The sequence below is a fragment of the Aplidium turbinatum genome, chromosome 11, assembly GCF_918807975.1.
Source record: "Aplidium turbinatum chromosome 11, kaAplTurb1.1, whole genome shotgun sequence".
Taxonomy (NCBI): domain Eukaryota; kingdom Metazoa; phylum Chordata; class Ascidiacea; order Aplousobranchia; family Polyclinidae; genus Aplidium; species Aplidium turbinatum.
Genome location: NC_137482.1, coordinates 2031975 through 2039567, shown reverse-complemented (window position 1 = coordinate 2039567; position 7593 = coordinate 2031975). Strand labels below are relative to the sequence as shown.

Genomic DNA, 7593 nt, shown 5'->3' with positions numbered 1-7593 from the left:
AGGGAAATCACTAGGCTATACCCGGAAGGGGCCCGGTACTTTACCATCTGACGGCTGAAGTGGCTGTTTTAACCTCTGGTCGCAATTCCTTTAGATCTGATTATAGTAAGATCTTGATAATGTTTGAAGTCGCGGGGAATCTTTTAAATCCGGGCCCCCTAAATATTCCGGGCCCGGGTCCAAAAGTACCACCTAGACCCCCCTGTCAACGCCCCTGATGGCCAACAGTGAATAGAAAGATTAGTGAAAACTGACTGTTGTAAGTCCATTTTTGTCAAATTGATTTGTTACGACCGTGCCATATTTGAAACTGATTGTCCTGCTTTGGTATCATGCACGTTATAACGTCCGCGTTTTGTCGCTTCTACCTCTTTCTAGACCTTTGCTATGTTTGTCATAATATTGTTTTTTCGTTGTGATATGGTCAGAAATAAAAACAAACTGAACTGAACTGAACTTGTCAAGTCCAATATTGGTTAACTCAATTCTCACACCATAGATGACACGTAGGCCTACGCTACTTTCATCACTAAATGGCAGTAAAGTGCTGCTAAGTCAATAAATTGCTGTTTTGAAAGTAAAATCGGATGCGGTTTGCGCTAAGTAAATAAATCATTTCCCTCGCTTAATTAACTAAAGCTTGTTGTTTCAATTTACCACCAGCCTACTTTCAAGTCTCTCAGCTGATTGCAATTGCTTTTTTTTCGTCAGTTCAATGTCTTGAGACGAAAAATACGAAAAGAATGACTTATTTTTGCACATTGTGTTTGCCTTGGCTCCAGCCACTTGACTCAGAGTTGGTAAACCTCATTAACAATAAACACGTAAAATTCGGCTTGTTTTTGTCCTGCAGAAACATAAAAAACAAAAATCGTAAAAGATCATTTCAGATTTGTGACGTCTGGATTTAAGTAAAATTGATTGACCATCATAATTTGGTAGGCTACGACAACATCCAAGGCACCAAGAATATGTTGTCAAACGAAAACTAAATCAATTTTTAACAACAAAACAAATTGAATTTCATAACTCAACGAGCAGGCATCTGCATTGCTGCAACAACTCCTGGATAAGCTAGGTAGTTTCGGGAGAAAGTTTGTTTCTGTACCAAAGACAGGCAAGACACAACAATACAACAGGGTTGGGCATTACAACAATAGGCTATATTTTACATTATTTACAAATAGTTTTAACATTCAAACGTTTTCGGCTTAACTTGAGCCCTCATCACAAATTTGAAAATACTTATAAAAATGCAATAAATTTCAACTTCTTGAAGGTAACTAGCTAACTAACCATATTCATCAAAAACACGCAGCGATTAAAAGCAATTAGTGCGGAAAACAGATAGACAGACGAAAAACAAATTAAAATGAATCAGAATTAATTTATTTACCTCCGTCCGCGTCGATGGTGTAACGGTTAGCATTGGTGCCTTCCAAGCACTAGTTCCGGGTTCGACTCCCGGTCGACGCATTGGTTTTTCTTTTTTGTTCAATATGAAAATCTAATCAGGAAAAGAAGAAAAAAAGTAACTTACAACAGCAGCGTCAACCCACAATTGAAACAAATCGCTTGACACAAACGACTCGGCTACATATATCGTCATAGGAAAATTTGTTTACACGCGAGTCAGTTCTGTTGAGTCACAGGTGTACTCAAAAATGTTGTATTGTCACTTTTTAAATTTCTTTTGCAGGCTATATTGTAAAATTTAAATTCCCTTTGTTGCACTTGCAAGTGTTGATTGTAGGCATATTTATATTTTTATAAATTACAAACGATGAAATAAAAGTTTTATTTTTTCTCTTTCTTTTCTAGGTTTAGTGGCTGTGCACTTTTAAGATAGTGTTTTCCAAACAGTGTCTTATCGATGCGTATTTTAAACCTTTCATTTGTGTCATCTTTTGTTGGTGCGAAATTCGTGTATTTACCTTATCGTTTTCTACATGTTCGCGCCAACAATAAATAATAAATTGAATTGATAAAATAAAACAATATTTAGCAGCATTAAATAACCAGAACCAAATAGAAACATTTTCTATCATTTAAAAAGGATGCATCTTAATTGAAAAAAAAACTTATAAGGATTTCCAACTTCCTACAAAAAGATTTTCTATTTTTGCAAAAAGAGAAAAAACACAGAAAAATGGAAAGCTCTGCGTCGACCGGGAGTCGAACCCGGAACTAGTGCTTGGAAGGCACCAATGCTAACCGTTACACCATCGACGCGACGACTATCATGTTTACGAAAGCACGAAATGACGATTTGCAATAAAATTAAACGTAACCGCGATAAGTATTTGTAGTTTTCATTAGAAATTGGATCAGAATTAAAATTAGAGCTACAAGTTTTTACAAAGTGGAGTAAAATTTAAACTGTGACAGTAGAATATTATAGATTTGACGCAGTTGTCACATGTTTTTTTCTATTTGGATAAAAACGCCAATATGACTTTAAGAAGATAAGATCCAATAAGATCAAAGTGTCAGTCCACTATCACAGCACTAACACTATCTACGTCATAATAGACATTGTGACGCAGTTCAGTTGCATTGATGAATTAATCGAGTTTTTAATGACTTTGCTGCGCATAAAATGACAGTACCCTATGACACATTGATCTTGATCGTTCTGTGGTATTTTTCTTGCATAAGGTTGATAAGAACGCAGTTTCCTTTCATTTGCTGAAAAATACTGTTGGACAAACTAAAATTTTTAGCCAACCGGAGATTTGATTAGAACTACAATTAGAGTAAACATCGTCATCATCATTAAGTTTCTTCCTCTCGTCGAGGGTTGGAGGCAATGAGACGCCAAGTTTCTCTGTTGTGAGATTTTTCTACAGCAGTTTTGTAATCAAGTCCTGACCAGTCTTCAATAGCATTAATCCAAATTCTTGGTGGTCTGCCTCTATTTCGTTTGCCGTTCATTTTTCCTTCTAGTAGTTGTCTTTGAATAGAATTACTGCGAATCAAGTGGCCAAAATATTTCAATTTTCTTGATTTAATTGTTTGTAGAACTTCCATGTTGGTTTGTATTCTAGATAGATAGTACATCTTTGTTTGTGATTTTATCCTTTCATGAAATTTTAAGCATTCTTCTATAAATCCACATTTCAAATGCCTCAAGTCGTTTTACCGTTTGTGATGACAGTGTCCATGTTTCTGCATTGTAAAGTATTTTGTATTATTCATGTATTATTAGTATTCATGTATTATTAGTATTCATGTATCATTAGTATTCATGTATTATTAGTATTCATGTGTTTCTGTATTAGAGTAAACAAGTTTTGCTTAATTTACATCAGTAGAACGCATCATGTTATTTAAGTTTTTACCATACTAGATAAAACTAGAATTACTCACATTTCGCTATAAATCATCGAATTAAACAGTCAGAATTATTTAGTTGTCGAAGTCTGATAAAAAGGGCTTCTTGAAGGAAAGCAACCATGAAACACCATATTGTTGGTCGTGCTAGTTTTGATTTTTCAAAAAGTAGTGATACTCTATATTTGAATATGATGTATAAAAAGTTTCTTTTAAAACGTAAAAAAAAGTTGGATACATCGAAGATGCTTCTCTGGTCTGCTTGGAAGTCTTTGATTGGAGAGGTTGACATATACGTTTATTTAGTTACAGTGGGTCTAGCTCTGCTTACCTATGTGCACAAGGGGCCATCTACCAAAGTGTTCTATTGACTTTTAAAAGCTATTTTGTGTTTGCTAAACAGTAATCTACTTAGTATTGCAGCACCAAGATTAGATCGCTTGAACGAAATTAATGTTTTGAATGATGATTTATGTCTTTTGGTTGAAGAAAAATATTACAGATGTACATTGTACAACACAGCCAGTGGTACGTCATTTTGCGCTGACGCATACAGATACAACGTCATAATTTATTTATTGTGTGGTAACAAAACCGGTGGAGGTCAGAACGAGCTGACCAAATTGAACTGAACTTTCTTATGCTTGAAATGAGACACGCACTAACAGACTTCAATTCATAAGCGCAGCTTGACCTCCGCAAAGGGCCCTTCGCGTAGGCTACAACAACAGCACCACGCTGACAATAGATCGGAAATGAAAATCATAGTGGAATTGTGATAGCCATTGTAACATCACAATGGGTTGGCTTACAAAAGAATTTAATAAAATGAGAAAAAAATATTTTTTATCACAATTTGCTCTATAAAGTTTAATAATAAAACCAACCATTCAAAACCGAGCCAAAGAATAAAAGTTTAAAAAAAATGATGTTGTTGAATGTAAGTTAAACACAAAAGCTTGAAATCTCCATATTTCACTATTGGTGGAAAGACAGGACTTAATCCAATGTTTCAAAAAAGTCAAAGGTGTCTGCAGGGTTTATTCTGGCGTCTTATTGGCTTATTGTTCCCTTCACTGCTTGTTTGTTTGTTTTTAGGCGTCGCTTGGTGCTGTAAATAAGGATAATAAACCTTGATCGACCTAAGGCCCCTCTAACTTTAACACTACCCAACTAACTTTAAGGCTAATTTATTGTGTAAATTTTCCTCAATAAACATGGACCTTTGTTGCATGTCTGCGCGGCTTTTGAGAAGCTAACTGCCAATGACGTCATCTTTCACTACCCTTTCTATTTCCTGACCAAAGTAAAAACTATTAAAACGTCTTTTGAATGACTTCAACTTCAAAGTCTCCATAGAATACAAGGTCGCAATTGGGGACAGTGGATGCCCACAAAACAACGGCACGGGACAGAATGGAAAAGTCTTGAAATATCATGAACTTCATAATTTTTTGAAAAAAATCAAAAATAGCGTTGCTAATTTTCACTATCCAGACTTTCGACAGCTTATGTCAGACTCTTTTTTTTCGTTTGAATTCTTATTGTTTGGTTCATTCTTTAAACGGCGTTTTTAGACTATCTTGCTCTAGTTCCTGAATAAAGAAGTTGCCAACGCAACTAATGTGAATCATACAGCCACTATTGAGCAAAGTATACAATATCATGTATTGCAAATGCAATTGCTGCAATATCATACTTGTGAGGAAAATATTACTGATAAAATACAACACGAAATATTCAGTTTATGAAGACCATACGAAACGTCACTCCTTCTAAAAGTAAAGCAGAGAAATAAAGTTGATTTTTGTCTTAGAATTGTCGCTAGTATGACCCCAGCGGAAAAATCTGTAATTTTTGCATTGATTCAACGCATGCAGACGTTAAATAAATGTAAAAACAACGGTTTTGCTATCTGAGACGTGCTATCTCCGCATAACTGAAATACACTTCAGCATTGTTAAGATTTGGGTACTTGGAATTTCCCATGACCCCTTGACCTTTAGGGTTTTCTTACCCTCAATAGTTGAATGCTTGGTAAGACATTGAAGCTTGTTCTGTTACCTGATTTTGGTTTTAGCAATTACATTCTGTGTCTGCTTGCTTGTTGCTGCTGCAGTGATATAAAATACTTAACATTTTTTAAAGCTTTTATGCTTTTAAGGTAGTAGTAATAATAACGTTATATTTTCATAAAACAGTGTAACATAAGTAGGCTAAGTTACTGTTTTAAATACGTTGTTTTTCATGGCTCTCGAGCGTTTAAAACCAGAAATTAGTGGCCAAATGGCAACAGAATCTTTTGGAGCTTTTGTTTTGAATGAAAAACTAAATCCCTAAACTCTGTGAGAGCAAGATAGAATCCCTAAATATTTTGTTGCCGCAACAAACTGTGGTTTGTGTCACGACAAAGGAAACTTGAAAAGGATATCCTCAATCTCAAATCAAGTATTTTTAGAATTTTTTTCTTAATTTTAAAAGAAACATCTCTGCTAACAATAAGCCAAATGATTCTTTTATCTTGAAAACTTGGACTGGCAATAAGAATGCAACGATGATAAACACTTTAAGTTTCAATGACTAGTTTTTTTTTTCTTTGCTTACCATGCCTGTTTCAGGCTTAGGCGTTTATGCATAGTTCTTTCCAGTTATCCCGGTATTTCACTGTGATGATAATAACAACAATTTATTTCACACCACTGTTGTATTTTTCCTTGAAAAACAAGTCTTGTCTACACTGTTGAATTTTCACTTGAAAGATATAACGGAGTAGTTAAGTAAGTAGCCCCAACAGAAAATAATTAATTGATGAATGAGCTGCCTCACAAAATTTGAGAGAAGTCTTACATTTTGTCAAACTTTGTATTTTTATGTAGACTCTAAGCAAAAATTAAAGAATCTATTTTTTTCCCAGCCAATATATTTCAAACCGACTTTGACTGTTTCTAATCCGCCTTAGCTGGGAATAGAACTTCCAACCTTTGAAAGAGGATCCGTCTAATAACACAAGTATGCCACAGATGCCATGACCTTTCACACAATTTAGATTTGACAAAATGCTGTTTCCAACCTACGGTTAATCCTTCTAGTTTAAATGTATTGTCTTTGCAAATCCCAGGATTTGCACGACAATTTACACTGACCTGTTTATGCAACTTAGTTGAGAAAAAAAAGCGGTTGTGACGCAATAGAGAGACCATAATCCGCAACATCACCAGACATCCAACTGAGTTAAATAGGCTACATTTACACATTGGAGTTGATTTTGTTAAAGAAAAAAGGTGTTACCAATTTTCACTGCAAACAGCAATTAGTGCAAAAAATCTTCCAAACAAAATTTGTCGTTTTAAAATCGTTTCGATGTTGCTAGACGTTGAAAGGATGTAAACATTAGTCTTTTTGCAAACATAAAAAATCGGAGTTATAGTTAAGAGGTGGGGGTACATATGTCTATTAGGGCGTGGTAGGAGAGCGAGAAATATACAATTTCTTGCACGCAACAATGCATCCGGTGTAACAATGCTGTGATGACACAGTCATTGTCATCTGGGGAACATAAAGTGTCATAGTTCCCCAGCGCAAGACGCCCCAGATGCACCCCTCATTGAAGCGATGTGAAATGGACCGATTTTGTTAGCGTGGTTGGTCCAAGATCTCGTTCTCATTCACAGTATGACGAGTAATAAGTGTAAACGTTAAACTTACGTCTGCAGACGTTGAATCAATGTAAACATGATGGAATTTGTTGACTGGCAAATGGCTATAATCAAAAACGTCATTACAATCGGCTCAACGTAGAAGGATTTCAAACAATCGACAATTATTTTCTGTCGGTCAAATTCTTCACGCATCTGCTTTTACTTCAAAGATAAGAAGATCCAAAACACTGAGAGCCTTTCACATGCATTGTTATCTTTGCTAATAATAGGTTGGGTGACGCAAAAGCATTGTTTGGCAGAAATCAAACCAGATTACTTTGAATGATAGGGTCACATATCTTAACTGGCATTCGCTTAGCTTTGGTTATTTGCTTGAAACTGCATAGACTTTGTAGATGCATTTGAATCTGAAGTCACCCAACTAAAATGACCTCTTCCTAACACGTGCCCTGAGTAATGTTCTGGCTGCTGTACTGCTGCATATGAATGAAGGAAACAAAACTAGACACATTTTTGCTCAATTTTTGACGCAAAATTTCGTTTTTGTTGTTTTCGTTTCCACTTCAAATTTCTCAGTTAAAAAAGGATTTTGTTTCAATCT

The 7593-nt window shown here is 35.3% G+C and overlaps 2 non-coding genes across 2 annotated transcripts; one reads left to right on the top strand and one right to left on the bottom strand.

The window, feature by feature from the left end:
* The first annotated feature begins 1404 nt into the window (after positions 1–1404).
* Trnag-ucc (transfer RNA glycine (anticodon UCC)) lies at positions 1405–1476 on the top strand. Its single transcript has one exon. It is a non-coding gene; the product is annotated as a tRNA-Gly (tRNA).
* Positions 1477–2160: 684 nt separating this feature from the next.
* On the bottom strand, positions 2161–2232 carry Trnag-ucc (transfer RNA glycine (anticodon UCC)). Its single transcript has one exon. It is a non-coding gene; the product is annotated as a tRNA-Gly (tRNA).
* Between the last annotated feature and the right edge of the window lie 5361 nt (positions 2233–7593).